The sequence below is a fragment of the Schistocerca cancellata genome, chromosome 2 (assembly GCF_023864275.1).
Source record: "Schistocerca cancellata isolate TAMUIC-IGC-003103 chromosome 2, iqSchCanc2.1, whole genome shotgun sequence".
NCBI lineage: Eukaryota > Metazoa > Arthropoda > Insecta > Orthoptera > Acrididae > Schistocerca > Schistocerca cancellata.
This window is the reverse complement of record NC_064627.1, coordinates 985,813,408-985,837,830: the sequence shown is the minus strand read 5'-3', so window position 1 is coordinate 985,837,830 and position 24,423 is coordinate 985,813,408.

Here is a 24,423-nt window from a genome sequence, read left to right as displayed (position 1 = left end):
AGTCACTACATGACTTGCGAAGAAGATCACAGGAGGAAGCCTTCAGCAGCTGAAGGAAAAACTGTTCAGTCCTCCCATATTACAGTATCATGAATTCAATAGGAACTTCCCATTACTACACATGTGATCAATCCTGAGATCGACGCTTACTTAAGCCTATAGCTGAGGGAGATCGCCCTGCCAATAGCATACATTTATAGGACCCTTAACAGAGCCGAACAGAACTACAGTATGATAAAATGTCAACTCCTAGCAATAGTCTGGGTTGTTAAATATTTGCGGGCATATACGTTGGTAGAAAATTTCAGCTTATCATGGGTCACAAACGAATTCCCGTTTCTCTTTCTCCAATAGACTAAATTCTAGCCGGCCGGAGTGGCCGAGCGGTTCTAGGCGCTTCAGCGCGGGCTGCTGCTACGGTCGCAGGTTCGAATCCTGCCTCGAGCATGGATGTGTGTAAAGACCTTAGGTTAGTTAGGTTTAAGTAATTCTAAGTCTAGGGGACTGATGACCTCAGATGTTAAGTCCCATAGTGCTCAGAGCCATTTCAGTTTGAACAAAATTCTGTGTCTACATTTAACTTCGGTGCTACGTCTGTTTTACTGGTATTGGTGTGTATCATATGGTTGGACTGCAACATAATCTGTGCACCATAGCCCTTGCATTCACTTAGAAGACTTAACTTGCCTATGTCACGCAAGATGAGGTTAGTAGGAGGTAGGCCGTTACACAATATAGTCAAACCTTCGTCCTTTGGAGCGACATACAAGCAGTCGCTGTTTTGTATCTACATTCAGATAGTGTCGTTCAGTATTATGTATTCAAGTTTGCATTTTCTTGGAATTTCTGTTGTCGGCTGCAGCTTTAGAGCTATGCATCATACATGATCGCACGTGGACCTCACTTCTACTTACATATCTGACTTCTTACGGTGACCATTATGCGTAGAAGTTGCCCGTTGGACAGCTGCACATACTGTTACTTCGCTTCATCTATGACCATGAATTCCTTTTCGGGTCTGATATAAGTGAATAATCGCTTCGTCTTACGAAATTCAGCTGACAGCGGCCAAACCTTATATAGAGTATATACCAGGTAATCAAAAAGTCAGTATAAATTTGAAAACTTAATAAGCCACGGAATAACGCAGATAGAGAGGTAAAAATTGACACACATGCTTGGAATGACATGGGGTTTTATTAGAACCAAAAAAAAGTTCACAAAATGTCCAACAGATGGCGCAGGATAGCAATACGTCAGTGACTGTGGATGACAATCGTGTATAAAAGGAGCTGTAATGAGAGAGAAGATCTTCGCGCGCCGGAGATCATCGCCATCAGTGTTTCGTGTGTGTGCCTTCGTTTGTGTGTTAGTGTTGTTCGCCGTCACGCCACCACCGTTCACGTGCCGTCACCATCATCCATGTTATGTGCACCGTGTCACCTAGTGTTAGTGATGTTTCTCGTCCAGCGTGAACGGCTCCACGTTTCTTCGATTTTTAGTGTCTCCATTTTTTGCCCACCGTTATGACTGTCTTCTCTGTGCCACCTTTATGTACTACTTGTTGTCAAACTCAAGGCTGAAGAGCGGCGTATTGTGCTGCTGACAGCCCGCCTTTGTATAAGGTGTTTAAAATCACAATAAAGGGAAAAAAAAGAGAGAGAGAGAGAGGATCAGATGCGCCAGCAGTCGCAGCATATTGACGTTACCTAAAGGCGCTTTTAGTGAAGCTGTATTATGAGAATGGGGAATGCGCTAGTTCAGCGTTATGATCCTATCGCCATAGGAAGGGGATTCGAGCGGGTAAAGGTCCGTTGACAAATGCAGCTGTGGCGAGAATGATTTCGAAGTTCGAAGCCACGGGTTGTTTAGACGATGAACCCCGTAGTGGCCGACCGAGCACAAGGCGTAATGCTGCTGAGACAGTTCAGGAAGAAATGAAGACTGTAGCGGGTTCGTCTATGCACGGGGAAGTCAGCGCTCGTGCAGTCGCATATCCCACCGGCATTTCATACACTACTGTTTGGTTGGCACTGAGGCGTACCCTCAGAGCGGGCGGAGTGGCCGTGCGGTTGTAAGCGCTACATTCTGGAACCGAGCGACCGCTATGGTCGCAGGTTCGAATCCTGCCTCGGGCATGGATGTGTGTGATGTCCTCAGATTTAATTAGTTCTAAGTTCTAGGCGACTGATGATCTCAGGAGTTAAGTCGCATAGTGCTCAGAGCCATTTTTGCACCCTCCGATGCTATCCGTACAAAATCCATCGGCATCATGAACTGTTACCTGGCGATTTAGTGAAGCGGAGGGCATTTGCGGTGTGGGTGTTTCAAAAGACGGCGGAAGATGACGATTGGTTGAGTAACGTGTTGTGGACCGACGAAGCTCATTTCACGCTCCGAGGGTCTGTCAACGCCCACACCTGCAGAACTTGGGCTACCGAAAATCCTAGAACTGTCGTGGAAACTCCATTGCACGACGAGAAAGCCACGGTATGGGTTGGATTTACCACATCTACAGCTATCGGGCCTTTTTTCTTCGAGGAAATGCATGATTCCGGTTTTCTAACTGCTATCGTGACGGGTGAGACATACGCCGATATGTTACAGAATCGCATCATCCTCAGCCGGGCTGATAAACACCTGCTGGAACGTACGATGTTTATGCAGGATGGCTCTCCACCCTATATTGCTAGACGCGTGAAAGATCTCTTGCGCGCGTCGTTTGGTGATGATCGTGTGCTCAGCCGCCACTTTCGTCACGCTTGGCCTCCCAGGTCCCCAGACCTCAGTCCGTCCGATTATTGGCTTTGGGGTTACCTGAAGTCGCAAGTGTATCGTGATCGACCGACATATCTAGGGATGCTGAAAGACAACATCCGACGCCAATGCCTCACCATAATCCCGGACATGCTTTACAGTGCTGTTCACAACATTATTCCCCGACTACAGCTATTGCTGAGGAATGATGGTGGACATATTTTGAATTTCCTGTAAAGAACATCATCTTTGCTTTGTCTTACTTTCTTATGCTAATTATTGCTGTTCTGATCAGATGAAGCGCCATCTGTCGGACATTTTTTGAACTTTTGTATTTTTTTTTTTTTTTTTTTTGTTCTAATAAAGACCCATGTCATTCGAAGCATGTGTGTCAATTTGTACCTCTCTATCTACATTATTCCGTGAATTATTCAGTTTTAAAATTTATACTGACTTTTCGATCACCCAGTATATTACTATCGATTAAGTGTACGTTCAACATAACTTAACGTAATATGGCTAAAAGTACGTATGTCTAAATCTATTATACAAAGTAACTTATACCCTTGGTCTTCTGCCAGTTCAATAGGAAAATTTACGTCAAGTGTGGCTCCGAGAGACCCTTCTGCATGTTCCCTATGGCAGAAATCAACAAATCATATTCACGTTCCAATTCATTAAGCATGGTTCGAATTTGCTGTAGTTGTTCTGCTATGGTTAGCCATGGCATGTTGCTCCTTCTTACTTGTACTGTTTTCGTATTCGTCCACATGAGCGCTCAGTTTTCTGATCCCTTCGGCAATAATCTGCTCATTCTTGCCCACCGCGATTACAGCTTGATTTACCCATGTTAGTGAGCTCACACAATAATTATTTGCTCTTTAAACCGTCGCACGGGCTCTCTCTCTCTCTCTCTCTCTCTCTCTCTCTCTCTCTCTCTCTCTTGTTCTTCTAACACACCTATTTTCTTTAGACAGTCGCAACAGCTCTCTCACTCTCTTGTTCTTCTAACACACCTATTTTCACCTTTAAGAATGAAGGATCTTCTTCGTCTAGTATACCAAAACATATCTTGCTAGTTTCACCAGTAAAATTTAATGTTTCTCATTTTGACCTGCTGTTCTAGTGCCTGGCCAACTGCCCAATTAACTCTTTTGCTTCCTTAATTTTCCCTACCCGCTAGTTTATCGTCTGCTGCGTGCTTTTGCACTCGCTTGTGCTTACCTTCAACTGATGCAACTGGGTAAATTAGTGCGTTCCCTAAGGTTGAAACAGCTAACAATCCTCCACGCTGTACTGGGTAGGCTGACTACAACGTGGTTATCGTAATTTGTTCCCGGTGCAGACTGGAACTGTTGTGTTCATACATCTTGAGACTGTGGTCCTCTTTCCGTGAGGCAGGTCATCAACATGCTTCCGATAACGTTTATCACCCAGAGTGAATGTCTACCTGGCATGTGCAACAGAAAGAGACTTTCAGCCCACGGATTGTACTCTTACTTCAGAGAAACACTTTTAATCGATTTGCATGTACTTTTATACATTTCTTACCCTGTAATCAAATAATCACATTAGGCTCTTTCACAGTGACAACGGTATATGCCATTCACCATTGACTAGCCAATTCCTTACTGCGTCCCCTTCGTACACTTTCTTCATATAGCAACACGTAGACATTTTTCTGGAAAACTTTTGAATTCTGGATTTCATCACAATTTTCTTGTTCTTTTCCTTGCGCTCTTGTATAGTTTCTCGGGAATCCTGATGCAGCATTTTCATCCTTTGCCGTATTTTGGTCACATAAATGACGTAATTACAAACTACATTTGCCGGCTTCTTCTGGAGCCAACCCATCAGGTTATGATTCCTACCGAAGAATAATTCAAATGGGATGTACCCCGTGGTACTGTGAGGTGTGTTACACATGAATGTGACAACGGTGACAACTGAACTGGTAGCGGTTAATGTAGTACCGTAACATCTCCTTCAATATACGATATGTGCGCTCCAGTGTGCCGTTGGATTGTCGATGATAACCGTGGTCTGTACCTTTTCTATTTTTTACAGCTTACATATACAGAATAAGATTTTCACTCTCCAGCGGAGTGTGCGCTGATATGAAATTACCTGGCAGATTAAAACTGTGTGCCGTACCGAGGCTCGAACTCGGGAACATTGCCTTTCGCGAGCAAGTGGTCTACCAATTGAGCTACCCAAGCACGACTCACGAGCCGTCCTCACAATTTCAGTTCTGCCAGTATCTCGTCTCCTACTTTCTAAACTCCACCGAAGCTCTTCTGCGAACCTTGCAGAACTAGCACTCCTGGAAGAAAGGATATTACGGAGACATAGCTTAGCCACAGTCTAGGGGATGTTTCCAGAATGAGATTTTCACTCTGCAGCGGAGTGTGCGCTGATATGAAAGTACCTGGCAGATTAAAACTGTGTGCCGTACCGAATACGAAGTCTGGTGCCATGACTGTTAATCTGCTCTGAGGGTGTCACTGTATCTTACAGTTCTGCTGTTAAATTTACTGGAGCCTTCTATGGGCCAGCTAGGAATTGTCCTGGAGGTGATAGTGTAAGATTCAATAGCCGACTACCGCATGATGTATTGCGTGCTGTAATAGTGCTGTCACCAGCACACCTCTCGCCCGCACACCAGTTGGTAAAGGGGTTGCAAGAAGATCGATAATAGGCGCTAAATCAACCGCGCGTATCAGGAGAGAGGTCGAAGATAGACTCGAAAGCAACGATCCGCCAATGCCATCTCGACCGCCAATATTTAGATCGCCATCGTGGACTGGAGGGCCGAGTCAGTCACAGTTCCAGGCAGTCACACAGTCAGCCATCAGTCGCAGCCCAGTCAGTTGCAGCTGCAGACAGTCACAATCGCAGAGTCTCAGTCTCAGGCAGCACACAGCGACCAGAGTAGTGTGCACAGCGGGACTTGTACTTCACCAACAGTGAGGCTAATGTGGGCTACTACGGAAAAGCCTGTACCGCAAGAAATTGATTAAAGATAAGTAGCTTCATGTTGTTATGAATAAAGAACCCTGTTAATACATGTGTGCAGTTGTATTACAGAAAGACATCCTCTCCTTGCTTCCCATGGTACAAGACTATACACTATCAACGACAACACAAAAGTATTGCTGTGCATTCCGTTCTAGCATCTCTTATAGAAAGCACTAAAGGCTGTAGGAGTCTTAGGACGGTGATCTTAGTATCTCATAGATAAATTTAGGTTTCTGCCACGTTCGAACCCCAATTCACCGTGCCCATGCTCGCTTTTACATACACCTGTCAGTTCTGTAGTCAATTCCCGCGATGTTCGAGCGTTACTTAATAAGCTCTTTTTCAGGTTTGTTAACTGCCTGATATGCCACACTGCAACAGCTCTACTCATTTTGAGCACCACAGCTGAATCGGAACTTGCGGTTAATGAAAACAACCTCATCTATTTCAGTCTTGAAATGTTTGTCTCAGCAACCTGAAGATGTTCCATGAATGAAACCAGTCGTAACACAAAGTAATGATTAAGAGGAGGAAGGCAATGAAAATCTACACACATCAAAAAAAGTTTTGCATCACCTCGGTTCCGAGAGTCCCGGAACTAGTACAGAAAATTGGAACAGAGATCAACATGAACATCATTTCAGCCCTTTTTATTGCTCATCAAAACAACACATTGCATGTTGTGTCACCATACAGCGACACCTTCAGAGGTGATTGTCTAGGTTGCTGTACACACCGGTACCTCTAATACCCAGTAGCACGTCCTCTTCCATTCATGCATACCTGTATTGGCCATGGCATACTATCCACGAGTTCATCAAGGCACTGTTGGTCCTGATTGTCCCACTCGTTAGCGGCGATTCGAAGTAGATTCCGTAGATGGGTCACGTCGTCCATAAGGAGCCCTTTTCAATCTATCCCAAGCATGTTCGATAAGCTTCATGTCTGGAGAACATCCTGTCCATTCTAGTCGAGCGACGTCGTTATCCTGAACGAAGTCATTCACAATATGTACACCATGGGGGCGTGAATTGTCGTCCATGAAGACGAATGCGTCGCCAGTACGCTGCCGATATGGTTGCACCGTCGGTCGGAGGATGGCATTCACGTATTGTACAGCCGTTACGGCCCCTTCAATGGCCACCAGCGGCGTACGTCGGCCCCACATAATGCCACTCCAAAACAGCAGGGAACCACCACCTTGCTCCACTCGCTGGACAGTGTGTCTAAGGCGTTCAGCCTAACCGGGTTGCCTCCAAACACGTCTCCGCCGATTGCCTGCTTGAAGGCCCATGCGACACTCATCAGTGAAGAGATCGTGATGCCAATCCTGAGCGGTCCATTCGCCATCTTGTTCGATACATCTGTACCGATCTGCATGGTGTCGTGGTTGCAAAGATGAACCTCGACATGGACGTCGGGGGTGAAGTTGCGTATCATGCAGCCTATTGTGCACTGTTTGAGTCGCAACATGACGTCCTGTGACTGGACAAAAAGCGTTATTCAAATGGTGGCGTTGCTGTCAGGGTTCCTCAAAGCCGTAATCCATAGGTAGTGGTCATCCACTGCAGTAGTAGCCCTTGGGCGGCCTAAGCGAGTCGTGTCATTGACAGTTCCCGTCTCTATGTATCTCCTCCATGTCCGAACAACATTGCTTTGGTTCACTCCGAGAAGCCAGGACACTTCCCTTTTTGAGAGCCCTTCCTGGCAGAAAGTAACTATGCGGATGCGATCGAACCACGGTATTGACCGTCTAGGCATGGTTGAACTACAGACAACACGAGCCGTGTACCTCCTTCCTGGTGGAATGACTGGAACTGATCGGCTGTCGGACCCCCTCCGTCTAATAGGTGCTGCTCAGGGATGGTTGTTAATATCTTTGTTTGGGGGGGGGGGGGGGGGTTAGTGACATCTCTGAACAGTTGGGTTGATTTGGGGGAGGAGACTAAGCTGCGAGGTCATCAGAGTCTCCTCGGATTAGGGAAGGATGGGGAAGGAAGTCGGCCGTGCTCTTTCAAAGCAACCCTCCCAGCATTCGCTGAAGCGTATTAAGGAAATCACGAAAAATCTAGATCAGGATGGCCGGACGTTCCATTGAACCGTCGTCCTCCTGAATGTGAGTCCAGTGTCCTAACTAGTGCGCCACCTCGCTCGGTTTTCTGAACAGTCAATGGGACTGTTCTGTGATACAATATCCACAGTCGACGTCTGTCTTCAGGACTTCTGCGAATCAAGGTGACACCAAACTTTTTTTGATGTCTGTATATAGACGATGTGAATTTTTATCAAAGTAAAACTGGTGGAAACCCGCAACGGGACATGAGCTTGGGTTCATAAGATATTTGAATTTTGATTGAGGGTAATAATCGGATTTCAAAATAGCCGGCAGCGGCCGCGAGAAGCTACTGTCACGGAGCAGGGAATAGCTACCCACAAAAAGGCGCAAGACAGCATGGTAAGAGTCCAGAGTGCGGCATTAGTAACATAAAAGCCTCGTGTAGTTCTACTAGCAGGGCCAAAAATAAAAATGCGATGTAGTTTACGGAACGACCTGCTGAAATAGTCCAAGGCAGTGTAGAACAGAAACAACAATACTACATCAATAAATTAAGTATAGTTCGAGTTAGGATCCAGAGTAAAATATTTCGCTTATAATTCTGAGACTTTCTCCACGGAGGCCATTAAAGCATGCAGCGAATTAATATTCTGAAAGTGGATTATCTGACATCACTGCAGCCAAGGAATGTTAACAGTGAGGGTGACGCGTAATCGTTTAGAGGAAATGCGGTTAGTGTTGGAAGAGATCGGATGTGCTACAAACAGCAGATCCGCCTCTACGGCATAAAAAGCTTTGTTTTTGTTCTTGTCAAGATAACATCAAATCGAGTACCCTCGAGTAGTCAGTGATTTTGACTGGTATCGATTAAGTATATTTTGCTTGTACGATGCACACAGTCTTAAACGATATTAAATAATGAACAAAACTCATGCTATACTGGCACTGATCACCTCTTGGTGGGTTTACGTTATTTATGTGTCCTGGATAACATCAGGCTATTAATTACCAGCAGTTCCAGAACCATCCTAGTGTTGTGGTCTTTATCTCCAGCGTGGCAGAGAGCATAACACATATGGCGCACAGTGTAGCAGTGTTGTGGTAGTTTGGAGCTGAGAATTCATGCTTGTGTAAATGTTATGTTGGGTCAGTAGTGCCACTGTTACAGCTGCACGAATTGTCATAATTGCACTTGTAACTGTGGGCAGCTGATGTAACGAATGTACACCTACCAAACTGGAACACACTGGACCTCAGCGATGTATTGATATTTTACCAAGTTGTGCAGATGGACTTTGAAGAAGCAGTGCCTACGAATAGGTCTGCGTTGCAATTGAGTCACAGACACCAGTTAGGCTTCCTGGTACATGTACACTCCTGGAAATTGAAATAAGAACACCGTGAATTCATTGTCCCAGGAAGGGGAAACTTTATTGACACATTCCTGGGGTCAGATACATCACATGATCACACTGACAGAACCACAGGCACATAGACACAGGCAACAGAGCATGCACAATGTCGGCACTAGTACAGTGTATATCCACCTTTCGCAGCAATGCAGGCTGCTATTCTCCCATGGAGACGATCGTAGAGATGCTGGATGTAGTCCTGTGGAACGGCTTGTCATGCCATTTCCACCTGGCGCCTCAGTTGGACCGGCGTTCGTGCTGGACGTGCAGACTGCGTGAGACGACGCTTCATCCAGTCCCAAACATGCTCAATGGGGGACAGATCCGGAGATCTTGCTGGCCAGGGTAGTTGACTTACACCTTCTAGAGCACGTTGGGTGGCACGGGATACATGCGGACGTGCATTGTCCTGTTGGAACAGCAAGTTCCCTTGCCGGTCTAGGAATGGTAGGACGATGGGTTCGATGACGGTTTGGATGTACCGTCCCTTCGACGATCACCAGTGGTGTACGGCCAGTGTAGGAGATCGCTCCCCACACCATGATGCCGGGTGTTGGCCCTGTGTGCCTCGGTCGTATGCAGTCCTGATTGTGGCGCTCACCTGCACGGCGCCAAACACGCATACGACCATCATTGGCACCAAGGCAGAAGCGACTCTCATCGCTGAAGACGACACGTCTCCATTCGTCCCTCCATTCACGCCTGACGCGACACCACTGGAAGCGGGCTGCACGATGTTGGGGCGTGAGCGGAAGACGGCCTAACGGTGTGCGGGACCGTAGCCCAGCTTCATGGAGACGGTTGCGAATGGTCCTCGCCGATACCCCAGGAGCAACAGTGTCCCTAATTTGCTGGGAAGTGGCGGTGCGGTCCCCTACGGCACTGCGTAGGATCCTACGGTCTTGGCGTGCATCCGTGCGCCGCTGCGGTCCGGTCCCAGGTCGACGGGCACGTGCACCTTCCGCCGACCACTGGCGACAACATCGATGTACTGTGGAGACCTCACGCCCCACGTGTTGAGCAATTCGGCGGTACGTCCACCCGGCCTCCCGCATGCCCACTATACGCCCTCGCTCAAAGTCCGTCAACTGCACATACGGTTCACGTCCACGCTGTCGCGGCATGCTACCAGTGTTAAAGACTGCGATGGAGCTCCGTATGCCACGGCAAACTGGCTGACACTGACGGCGGCGGTGCACAAATGCTGCGCAGCTAGCGCCATTCGACGGCCAACACCGCGGTTCCTGGTGTGTCCGCTGTGCCGTGCGTGTGATCATTGCTTGTACAGCCCTCTCGCAGTGTCCGGAGCAAGTATGGTGGGTCTGACACACCGGTGTCAATGTGTTCTTTTTTCCATTTCCAGGAGTGTATTTTTATCATGGTCGTTGTTGGTTAGGGTTTGGGCAGCTATATTCTCTTGAATTAAACTGATGGGTTTTGTTTTGATTATCACCATAAAGACTAAATCCAACTAACTTCAAACACGAAAGAGTTTATCTTATATTTCATACAGCTGATTTGGTTTTCATTAATCATTAAAATAAGTTCTTTTCTATTTGCCACTTCCTTTAGTTGTTCCATTGTACCATTCATTTCCCAGATATTATCAGTACCCATAGACCCAAAGACGGTTTTTAGCAATTTCCCACCCGAATCCTAACATCCTGTTTTCAAGCAAAAATGTATGTGGCACCAGACTTATTACTTGGCATAACTGTTGCAGTGGCCATTCATAGGATAAATGTAAGGCTTGGTACCTTCCTCCAACACGCCTTTCCTCTTTTCCTCGAGATGCAGTTCAGCGAACTTCAGCCAAGCACTCATATGACATCAATCTTTCTGCTTAGTCCATCTGCATTAGCAAGCTTTCTGCTTGTTTTTTCCGTCATCTCAAAGCCAGACTTGCTTAATTTCGACCCACATCAAGTCAACAAGATCCAAAGATTCTTCAACCCCAATGACTATTTTCACACTCTATAGCTGGTTAAGGTTTTGAATTTCCTGCCATAGAGGTAAAACTCTGTGACACTATACAGTAAACTCAACACATTATTTTTTGTTGTTGAGTAGTTTATTGACTTAGTTTAACTGTCTTTTCACATAAGTTACTAGCGCTCTTTTCCATTAACTTTCGAATTAAGAATGCATTCTACTGTACGATTTTTTGCATCAAAGTACAGGATAAATTCCTCTTCATGATTTGAGATTTGAATATAGTGCTACACTCCTGGAAATGGAAAAAAGAACACATTGACACCGGTGTGTCAGACCCACCATACTTGCTCCGGACACTGCGAGAGGGCTGTACAAGCAATGATCACACGCACGGCACAGCGGACACACCAGGAACCGCGGTGTTGGCCGTCGAATGGCACTAGCTGCGCAGCATTCGTGCACCGCCGCCGTCAGTGTCAGCCAGTTTGCCGTGGCATACGGAGCTCCATCGCAGTCTTTAACACTGGTAGCATGCCGCGACAGCGTGGACGTGAACCGTATGTGCAGTTGACGGACTTTGAGCGAGGGCGTATAGTGGGCATGCGGGAGGCCGGGTGGACGTACCGCCGAATTGCTCAACACGTGGGGCGTGAGGTCTCCACAGTACATCGATGTTGTCACCAGTGGTCGGCGGAAGGTGCACGTGCCCGTCGACCTGGGACCGGACCGCAGCGACGCACGGATGCACGCCAAGACCGTAGGATCCTACGCAGTGCCGTAGGGGACCGCACCGCCACTTCCCAGCAAATTAGGGACACTGTTGCTCCTGGGGTATCGGCGAGTACCATTCGCAACCGTCTCCATGAAGCTGGGCTACGGTCCCGCACACCGTTAGGCCGTCTTCCGCTCACGCCCCAACAACGTGCAGCCCGCCTCCAGTGGTGTCGCGACAGGCGTGAATGGAGGGACGAATGGAGACGTGTCGTCTTCAGCGATGAGAGTCGCTTCTGCCTTGGTGCCAATGATGGTCGTATGCGTGTTTGGCGCCGTGCAGTTGAGCGCCACAATCAGGACTGCATACGACTGAGGCACACAGGGCCAATACCCGGCATCATGGTGTGGGGAGCGATCTCCTACACTGTCCGTACACCACTGGTGAGCGTCGAGGGGACACTGAATAGTGCACGGTACATCCAAACCGTCATCGAACCCTTCGTTCTACCATTCCTAGACCGGCAAGGGAACTTGCTGTTCCAACAGGACAATGCACGTCCGCATGTATCCCGTGCCATCCAACGTGCTCTAGAAGGTGTAAGTCAACTACCCTGGCCAGCAAGATCTCCGGATCTGTCCCCAATTGAGCATGTTTGGGACTGGATGAAGCGTCGTCTCACGCGGTCTGCACGTCCAGCACGAACGCTGGTCCAACTGAGGCGCCAGGTGGAAATGGCATGGCCAGCCGTTCCACAGGACTACATCCAGCATCTCTACGATCGTCTCCATGGGAGAATAGCAGCCTGCATTGCTGCGAAAGGTGGATATACACTGTACTAGTGCCGACATTGTGCATGCTCTGTTGCCTGTGTCTATGTGCCTGTGGTTCTGTCAGTGTGATCATGTGATGTATCTGACCCCAGGAATGTGTCAATAAAGTTTCCCCTTCCTGGGACAATGAATTCACGGTGTTCTTATTTCAATTTCCAGGAGTGTATTTATTAATGCCTCCTTTAATTACTCATACAAAGCCAGAGATTCAGCCGTCCTCTGCAGTTTTACACTGTTCTTTAACACAGATGTCACCAATCTGAGAACATCAGCAAATCGCTTGACACTTCTTCCATAATAATTGGCTAATCGTAAAAATGATTGTTGCGGTTTTCTAGTAGGTCATGACAGGAAATCGCACAATTCGCGTATTAACCTAAAGTCAGTTTTTATCCCACCTTGGATAATTACGTGACCTAGGCAATTCATCTCTGTTAATTGTAGGTAGGGCATCTCAGTACTCGATATTAAACACACTGAAGGCAACCTCTTAATAATTTATTCTAGCCAGTTTGTGTATTCTTTCATATCCTTAGAAAAGATGACAATGTTATCCAGGTACATTTTGCACTGATGTGACTTCACTCTTCTCAACTTACCATTTAACAATCACTGAAATCTTGTTGGTTCATTCTCTAGACCAAATGGTATTCACCAGTAATCGCTTCAGCAGATGTTAAATACAGTCTTTCGCCTGTCCTGCAGCACAATGTCCAACTGATGGTAACAGTTCATTAGATCTAGTGTGGAAATTTGCACTGCCACAAGGTATCTAGTCTTGTTATATGTGATGTTAGATACGCATCTGCAACCGTTCTAGCGTTTACATAACGATCATAACAATGCAACCGGTACGTTTTGGCTCTATCTGACGAATTTTGGATACAATGACGAGCAGTGCTCCCCAAGGACTATTACTCTCTTCAATAACGCCACCATTCAGTTGCTGCCTGACAAACTCCTCCGTTGTTGGTTGCAAACAATGCAGTATTTTGCTCAGTTTTCTGAGCATGGGAGCTTCATCCCCAACCAGGATTCTGTTTGTGTTAAGAGTGTTGCGAGCAGTGGCACACTAGGGTTGAATAAATCAGCAAACATTACCAAAAGCTTCTCCATGGCTATCCCTTCACTGCTTCCAGGTACCGAATTTTTGCATGTAATGCAGATTGTAACACTTTATACTGAGGTTAATTCAATTTACTAAGGAACCTGATATGTTTTTGAGCAAAAAGTCACATGTTCCTGGGTATTAGTATTTAGAGTTGACATTTTTTGCACTATGGTGTAATGAATAACATAACTGAAATTACGTTCTTCTATATACTATCGAGTATACATATACTTACATAACATCATAAAAGTCGACTTACATTTTCCCAGTTAGCAAAGTGTGTTGACACGCCATTATTACTACCATGTTTGAAAACAGAATAATTCAAAACTGATTGATATTAAAGCTTTTAAATCACAATAGCACTTGGTCTAATTTTAACCACAAGTCACAAATGACCATCTAAATTGTTACGTAAGAGAAGTAGAGCTGAAATAGATGAAATACATATTTGCAAGATTCCTTGTTACAAAAATTAGTTGCGTTTTTAAGAAGTTAAATCTCATCAAGAAGCCTAGGTGGTGGAAACTTCAGAATCCATTCCATATTTGGTCAAACTTGCTGGACTGAGGTTTTATTGAAACATGTAATATTTAAATTTCTTAATAATTTACAGCTTCAAAATACAAGTGATTAGTATTCTTGATAACACCAAAATTCTGTTTAGAACTTTATAACATTAAACTGACAAATAACACTTTAAAATCACACTCTGAAGAAAAAATAACTTTTAAAATGTATATTTGTAAATGACGTTTTCAAAACAACTTCTTTGTAACACTGCCTTTACTAATAATAGCAGGAACGGAAAAATTAAATTTCCATAATTAATGACCACTGTAACAATATGTAATTTAACCAAGAAAACGGTAAGTTTATACCAGCAGTATTCCTACAACCTTGGTTGCTTTGAGAATGAAAGTCACTCTCTGCTTGGCTGTGTTAATGAACAGACTCTGTATACGGAATTGTTGGACAACATTGTTATGGATTCTGCAATACATTATAACACTGAGTAGGGGTAAATCTACCAGTGAATAGATAAAGGCCTGCAACAAATTTTTTGGCCCTGTTTTTGTTTAAAGTTCAACAGAGTATATTAAATGTTTTCTACACAAAATTTCATACATGACACAGTTTATACTTGGAGAAGATCAACATGACACAAGGTAAGTCAAACTTTGTTTTGAATCATTTGGTGACCATTGTAAATTCTGAGCTTTATATGCTAACCTCATATAGAATGTGAGATCATACAAAGACTCTTTGCGAGAATTTCGAAACCTGTCTCAAGATATATTGAAGGTCTGCTTCCAACAAAGGAACACATGTGACCTGTCTAAAACGAGAATGTCCGAGTTGGTAACTAGCTACCTTTTTGCGAAAACTACTTCATTAGGGCTGAAGTTATCCTCACAAATAGGAACCATATGTTCTCCATCTACTTCTCGCATGTGTACTCATACTATGCTCCTTTGTATGGAGCACTTTGATGTATCTGCCATGTCGCCTTAGACATCAGGCGTCAATGGCATCACGCACCAGTGTCTAAGTAGTTTGGGTTGCTGCAAGCTTCACTCCTATGGAATGGACGATGCAGGAAAACTTAAGTTCCAGAACTACGTGGTCCGACCAGCAGGTGGCGACGACAGTGTTCTGGCCAGGTCACCAAGCAGAGTGCACAGAGTGGTTAGAGGTCATTGATGTGCCACACCTCTTCCTGCATCACCAGTGTCACAGCCACAAATAGACTTGCATGGCCACGTGTATCTTACTGCAAGGTATCTATTTATGTCAGCAAGTGAACTTATCAAGCCACCTAAAGTTTTCGACAAAGCCTCGCTATGGGCTGCACCACCATCTTTCAGGACAGCATGTCACCTCCTCTGTCTGGACTGTAATGGTGATTGATAACATGCTAGATTTCTACAGATTGGTATATTTCTACAGTTTCACTTCATTACAAGATAATGCCAAGACTTTACTTTATGCTTCAGTCCCTGCTGGACAGAAATTTTCTGTACTCAAACAACGGAAAATCCAGGACGCAATGTAACAGTATTACGAAAAGGATAGTTGCTACTCACCATATAATGCAGATGCTGAATCACAGATATGCACAACAAAAAGACTGTCACAAAATAAACTTTCAGCCAACGAGGCCTTTGTCAACAATAGACCACACACACACACACACACACACACAATTCACATGCATACGACTATAGTCTCTGGCAGCTGAACCCAGACTATGAGCACCACCAGCAGCAGCAGCAGTGTATGATGGGAGAGGTAACTGGGTGAGAGTAAAGAGGAGACTGCAGGAGAAGGGGGAGGGATAGCTAGGTAGTGGTGAGGACACTGAAGTGCTGCTCGGGAGCATACAAGGATGATCTGAGAGAGGGTAGGGCAGCTAGGTACAGTTGGGAGGTTAGATGGAGGGTGGGGAAGAGAGAAGAGGTGGTGGAAAAGGGGAGAAGTGAAAAGACTCGGTGTGTTGGTGGATTACAGGGCTGTGTAGTGCTGGAATGGGAACAAGGAAGGGTCTAGTTGGGTGATGACAATGACTAAGGAAGGTTGAGACCAGGAGGGTTACAGGAACATAGAATATATTGCATTAAGAGTTCCCACCTCTCCCTGCAGTATATATAATCTGTTCCCTTACTTGGGATTGCTGTTAATACTAAACTATAGGTAAACCTTCATGTCAGTTAAACTGTAGCTAGATAACCAATGTTTTGAGTACTGTGGACCATTTCATAAATTTTGTGCTGTAAGTCCATAAAGCACTTGTTGTTTCTTAGCCATTCTGAAGGAAATAAATTTGCTTAATTCATGTCCATATAGTAATTTATGAAAGCTGTATCAATAAATTTGTGTCATAATGCAAGCTGTGAGTTATGTTGCTGTTGCTGGACTAACCCTTCCACCACACAGCCTTTTGTGCTGAACCTTGTGACAGATCTTTGTTACTGTCATATAACTATGCATAATGGCCATAGCACTGGCACATACTACATTTAACATGCACTGACTGAGTACAAGGCACTTTGTGGCCTAAAAAGTTGCACTGCATGTATTTCACTGGCTTCATGCCATCATAGTCTGCCCTGGTATTACTTCTAAACTGAGGAAGGTCAGAAGGTCCCTCAGACTTTCAAACATCACTTTTAAATCCCTGTGCCAATCTGATGGCACCGGATGGCAACAAAATAGTAAGTGCTCTAACAAACACTGTGCTGGCATTGACACTGATGACATTATCTATAGTAGCTGATGCGTCCTCTCCACAGATAGCTGCCATTGATGTCTAAAGATCACTGCCATCACCAAACTCTTCTGACACCAAAATTAGTGGTCATGTCATGACCCATTAGGTGGCAGTGGAGTGGGCTGCAGGTAGGTCAGGATGAAGAACACCCTCTCCCACCCTCCACCTGTCTCAAGTTTGTGGTCCAGAGTGCTGATGATGGTGGCTAGAGTAAAAAGATAGCCCATCAATAAACCATCCTTGGTTAAGAAACTCTTTGTGATGAAATCGATGCTGAAGGTGTAGTTGGTGGCATCTTTCCATGTAGTCAATCAGGGTCACAGCAGCATGTTTGCATTAGCAGTTGACCACCAAGAAGATGGCACATGTACAGTGTGGCTGGTGGCAGCATGCCTTCTCAACACAACAGCACAGCGCTAGTGCAAGGCAGTATGGGTACTGGAACAGATGACACAAAGCAACCACTGCTGCTGGCCTGCTTCTGAGTGGAGTACAAAGCCCACTGGGACAAGCAGTGTTAAACTGTGGTCTGGCGTTTGGCTGATGATGATGGCGTGCAACCACTCTGGGCAATATATGCCAACAATGTAGCCCCACACTGGGTGGTGGCCAGTGATGGTGCATCTGGGCAGCTAGATGGGCCAGCCTCAAATCCACAGCTCACCAGTGAGATGGCTGTCAGCACAAGGTGTCAGAGTGTGACCCAATGGTGTGGAGGTGACAACTTGACTGTATGCAGGTTTATCTGAAGCATAGGTCTGCAGCTATTGGTAGTATATCTGTCAGCAGTGGCTGCCTGCTTTATCTCACATTATAAAGTGTCTTCTTCTCATAGTAACAGGCTGGCGTCAGCTGTGCCACTGGGCATATTGTGTGCACCTGGATGCTACTGAGACCCAGGGTCTATGGTAGGATGTATATATACGTGAGCCAGGCTGGCTAATGTATCTCAAATGCGGGCATTCGTGGCCTGTAAGCCTCAGTGGACTGGAGTGGCCGGCATAATCGTTGGGCAACTGTGACTTCATTCGCCTTGGTTTCCTGTCTGGTTAACTCATCCAAAAGCCCTGTTGGTGCTGTAAGATGTCACAGATTCATCTTTTATAGATGTTGGCTTGCGAGTTCCACAACATCACCACTGAATGTGTGTTCTACCATTCCGAGTATTCACACCTGTTCCATACAGTTATTTATCGAGCTGACAGGTACTGCTCTTCAAGTGACATCATTTTGTTGGACCGACACAGGAGCAGTTCGTTACCCCAGACGAAGGTGTCGTGTAACAAAACAAAAATCATTGACTTTCTTAACTAAATAAAATATTTTGTCATTTAGTGGGACTGTACACGGAATGTTATCACAGTGAGAAGTCATAACTATCACTATCGTACTCTTCCCAACAATGAAAGCTCTCTGATCTCTGGTCAAAACATTCGTTTCCTAAATAACCTCTAAATACTACTTAACAACTACTACTGACCCTACATTCAATAACTAATCCCTCTAACGACAGTTATCAATACCTGTCTCTGCATTCTGCAAGAGAACATCTTAACACATAGCTCATTACCAATTAGTGCATATGTCGTCACCCGGAACTGAACTCCCTGGTCCTCTGGAATCCTCTATCTGTCAAGACGTACGCATATGATTACACTGTAAAATACATCAAAAATCGTATAGGGGGTTATCATCTCTCAATTTTCAAATTTTTTTTCCATTGCTCTGTTTCGAACTGTAAATAAACACGCTAAACAATAGAAGTTAGCATACAATAAATTATTAATAGTAAGATATCAAAACTGACACTCTTCATAGTCCATTCGTCAGTTACTGCCATCTCTCCATGTTCATTTTGTTGATTTATTGTAGTTATTTCACCTTCTGTGCTCTTATCTCTCTTTGTATCGTTTCTTCATCCACAATTTCTTTCCATAAAGGGACAAATACACTAAGCTCTTCTGAAACACAAGATAATAAAAGGGCTTTGCTTTGGGGTACCATTTGTAATTTGCTTAACCTTCCCCAGCAGATCACATCCAAAGCATTACCATTCCGTTCAAATACTTCGCTTATATAACGCCTTTCTGGCAATAGAAAAAGAATAAACTCAGTAATAGTTCAGTGATTCCTGGTACTGCCACATTCGCAACGCTTCCGCTGCGTGGATACTCTGCGAAACTATGTAATATTAATCCCTGTATTCTTCTACGAACTTTTCATACTTCCTACAGATCTATACGTCGTAACAGTGTTCACCAATCACAGTGTCTCTTTAGAAGGCGTACCACTTCATTATTCCAATTACAGGCTGACCGCACCTGTACCTAGGATGACAGATGTGCCAGCAGAAAAGAAATAGTGAAGGAAAAGCAATCCTCACTACTTACTATTTCGATGGGCAATGGCGGAAGTTCGAAACCAAAAACACTCAGATGTTAATTTCTTCCGTCGCTTCTTGGTTACATTTTCTCATTAAAACACCACCAGTCATTTCAGGATGGCGTGGAGCACACGACCCATGTCCTCGAATCCGTCACGTATACAGTTATTGCGATTTCGTGGTTCTCTGTATTTTGAAGAGATTTACTCTCCGACCATTTGGTTATCCAAATTTTGACCATGACCTAATTCCTGCCTAAATTCCTGCGATCGCAGTCTCCATCGTAGTCGGTCAGTTAACTTTGTCAGGCAAATCCTGATCAGTCTGGATAGTCATGTGGCGCATCTAAGTATTAGATGGGCTTCACCCTCTCTTTAAAGTTTGTGATGGAGTTGTGGTGATCTGTGTCTGATAATTCTTGAGGCTGCTTAGCTTTACCCTATCTTGTATGCTCTGATTCCAGGATTCATTTAGAAATGCTGCTCAAAAATCATCGTATACGTTGCAACTGCTCATTAAAAACTGCATCCACACTATTGCTTCCTCTCTTGGGTGGATGCAAACAAACTTCATTTTCAGCACCTGTGGGTATTATTTGTTCGCCACGCCCGCGTACAGATACGAAATACCACCTACACTAAATGTCGTCAGTTTCAATGATGTTGTATCGAGCAGAATGGTGGAGGAGGATCTGATTTAGTTTCACTCCTCAAGGAAAGATGCTAGGCAGCAACTGCTAGTGTTTCTAGTTTTTCAGTCACTCTACTATCATTTTCATGCTTCTGCAACACATCTTCCCCGTTCGCAATTTGCTGGCAGATACGGTCGAATACCTTCTGCTCCGCAGAACAAATTCTGATACTATTCCATTAATCTCTTATCTCTACCCGGGGGATTCCCCATCGGAATGCACTGTGAAATCATATTCGATCGGCACTACTCGCTTCTCAAGTTAATTCTTGCATATCTGTCTGTACTTTGCTAATTCACCCTGCCGTTTAGCATTTTCAGTGATTTTTACGCCATCTCCGGTTTTGCTTCAGCCTTTTCCTTTAGAATATATTCTATAGTAACTCAGTTTTCGGCAACTACTGTATCTAATCTGATCCCCACTTCGTCAAATCTCTGGTTCCGCTCACCTAATTTTTCACTCATCCTGAAAATCCTGCCTTTGCTTCTCATAGCTTTTATTCGGTTCCTCTTGTCGCTTGTACATGCTTTCTCTCTTCTGACTACGTTCCTTAATTGCTCAAAATGAGTGCAAGTACTTCAGTTTGCGAATGTGTCGCCGGCCCTCGGTGGTCGTGCGGTTCTAGGCGCTCCATCTGGAGCCGCGCTGCTGCTACGGTCGCAGGTTCGAATCCTGCCTCGGGCATGGATGTGTGTGATGTCCTTAGGTTAGTTAGGTTTAATTAGTTCTAAGTTTTAGGGGACTGATGTCCACAGCAGTTGAGTCCCATAGTGCTCAGAGCCATCTGAACCATTTGTTTGCGAATGTGTCGAGTCAGTTCTCTTCTTTGTTGAGACAAATTGGGCTGGCCACAGCATACCAATGGTTTCTGCTCTTGGCTCCTTGTACGTGTTCATACATTCCAGTGCCAGTGAGAATCCTATAAAATTGTCCTCATCTTTGGCTACATTGCCCTCGGGAACGGCAACAGTATTTTCTACTTTATTTCCCGTTAATCATTCCTCTCTAGGCACCCCCAGGGTCGCCTTGGCTTGCCATAATTCTATAATCTTCCCTATAATACTGCAGCATACATGCCCTCCATTACTACTAAAATTTTCGCTTTTGAGCGAGTGCTAATGCTCATTCCTTCAACTCTCCCAGCACAATTCCTGTTATTCAGATACACTAACTCACATGAACCACTGGGTAAGGATATGTTCAATTCTACCGGGTGATCAAAAAGTATAAATTTTAAAACTGAATAAATCACGGAATAATGTAGATAGAGAGGTACAAATTGACACACATGCTTGGAATGACGTGTGTCTTTATTAGAACCAAAAAAATACAAAAGTTCAAAAAATGTCCGACAGATGGCCCTTCATCTGATCAGAATAGCAATAATTAGCATAACAAAGTAAGACAAAGCAATGATGATGTTCTTTACAGGAAATGCAAAATATGTCCACCATAATTCCTCAGCAATAGCTGTAGTCGAGGAATAATGTTGTGAACAGCACTGTAAAGCATGTCCGGGGTTATGGTGAGGCATTGGCGTCGGATGTTGTCTTTCAGCATCCCTAGAGATGTCGGTCGATCACGACACACTTGCGACTTCAGGTAACCCCAAAGCCAATAATCGGACGGACTGAGGTCTGGGGACCTGGGAGGCCAAGCGCGACGAAAGTGGCAGCTGAGCACACGATCATCACCAAACGACGCGCGCAAGAGATCCTTCACGCGTCTAGCAATATGGGGTGGAGAGCCATCCTGCATAAACATCGTACGTTCCAGCAGGTGTTTATCAGCCCGGCTGGGGATGATGCGATTGTGTAACATTTCGGCGTATGTCTCACCCGTCACGGTACCAGTTATAAAACCAGAATCACGCATTTCCTCGAAGAAAAAAGGCCTGATAACGGTAGCTGTGGTAAATCCAATCCATACCGTGACTTTCTCGTCGTGCAATGTAGTTTCCACGACAGATCTACGATTTTCGGTAGCCCAAATTCTGCAGTTGTGGGCGTTGACAGACCCTCGAAGCGTGAAGTGAGCTTCGTCGGTCCACAACACGTTACTCAACCAATCGTCATCTTCCTCCATCTTTTGAAATGCCCACACCGCAAATGCCCTCCGCTTCACTAAATCGCCAGGTAACAGTTCATGATGCCGACGGATTTTGTACGGATAGCATCGGAGGGTACGCCTAAGTGCCAAACAAACAATAGTGTATGAAATGCCGGTGCGACGTGCGACTGCACGAGCGCTGACTTCCCCGTGCATAGACGAACCCGCTGCAGTTTCCATTTCTTCCTGAACTGTCTCGGTAGCATTACTCCTTGTGCTCGGTCGGCCACTACGGGGTCTATCGTCTAAACAACCCGTGGCTTCGAACTTAGAAATCATTCTCGCTACAGCTGCATTTGTCAACGGACCTTTACCCGTTTGAATCCCCTTCCTATGGCGATAGGATCATAACGTTGAACTAGCACATTCCCCATTCTCATAATACAGCTTCACTAAAAGCGCCTTTTCATGTAACGTCAACATGCTGCGACTTCTGGCGCATCTGATTCTCTCTCTCATTACAGCTCCTTTTATGCACGATTGTCATGCGCAGTCCTTGCCGTTTTTCTGTTCAACGCCATCTGTCGGACATTTTGTGAACTTTGTTTTTTTTGTTTCTAATAAAACCCCATGTCATTCCAAGCATGTGTGTCAATTTTTACCTCTCTATCTACATTATTCCGTGGTTTATTAAGTTTTCAAATTTATACTGACTTTTTGATCACCCGGTACTACTAGATACTGATGCGAAACCTAATAAACCCTTCAAAAATTGTTGACATAGCCATATACACACAAATAAAATTTCCTCCGAAAGATACAACTGAAATATACCCATTACTAAAAGGAAACAAAGCATTTGATCAACGCCGAATCAATAACACAGACAAAGTGCGATCTTTGAAAGAAAACAATAAATATTATACATCCTACCACATATGTGTTTTTCAGAAAGTTCTCATGGTCACAGAAAAACTGGCAGTGTCACTATGAAGGAAGGGTTTATAGTCATCATATGTATGCCTCCTTTTATTTTTGATAACGTGAAGGGCACACCTCAAGTGCAGTGCGACATCGATGGCGATCGCTGATTACTTTAAAAATAAACCAAACTACCTGTGTATCTATGAGCGTGTATGCCACATGTAAATAAGCAATTAATTTAAACATGATTTACTTTAATTTTGTCACTGACGTCATTAACATCAATTTTAGCCGCAGTGGAATCTCTCATTACCTCATAACTCAGGAATACAGGAAGGTACATAGGAAAAATTTCATTGAATGTCTCGGTAAGAGATTTCAATTGCCCTTCTAACACTGATTACATCAAAACAACAGGTTGGTTTAAGGGGAGGGATGCAGTTTGGATCTGTCTGGTTCATTAACGAAAGACAATATTGCAATAACAGACATTTATTATCCGTAAGTACCAACTATGTACGTTGATAACAAACAACCGCTAAAATCGGTTTCAGCCACTGAAACATTTATAATCATTCATTCCCCTAAAATATTTGTTAATTCACACACGATAATATGGAGATGATACTACAGATGTAGCTTGTTCTGAATGCACAGTGGATAGAACCAACGTTAAGAAATTCTGTTATCGGACACCATTCATACAAACTCACGAAAATTCCCCTGCCCACATGAAGAAATTGAAACTAGTAGGGGTCTACAAGTTGCTCATTTGGTACCATTAAACTGACTGCGGAGAAAAAATGGCGAGTGCAGGCATGTTACTGGTCAAATAACGAACCAATTAAAAACACGTTAAATTCTACAAACGTCAAACGGGGAGAAATTCACTACTGATAACGGTATTCATTCGTTTCGTAATTTTATGTACAGCAATATGAATGATGGCACTTCTCATTTCGCTCTGAACACTATGGGACTTAACATCTGTGGTCATCAGTCCCCTAGAACTTAGAACCACTTAAACCTAACTAACCTAATGACATCACCCACATCCATGCCCGAGGCAGGATTCGAACCTGCGACCGTAGCGGTCACGCGGTTCCAGACTGAAGCGCCTAGAACCGCACGGCCACACCGGCCGGCTGCACTTCTTATTTGATCCTAACTAAAAGACATGTATGTGTTAATTCCTGACATAGCCAAGGATGGCGAAGAGTGATCTAAATGTTTTATATAAAGTTAAAAAATTGTTAATAAAATCTTTTAAT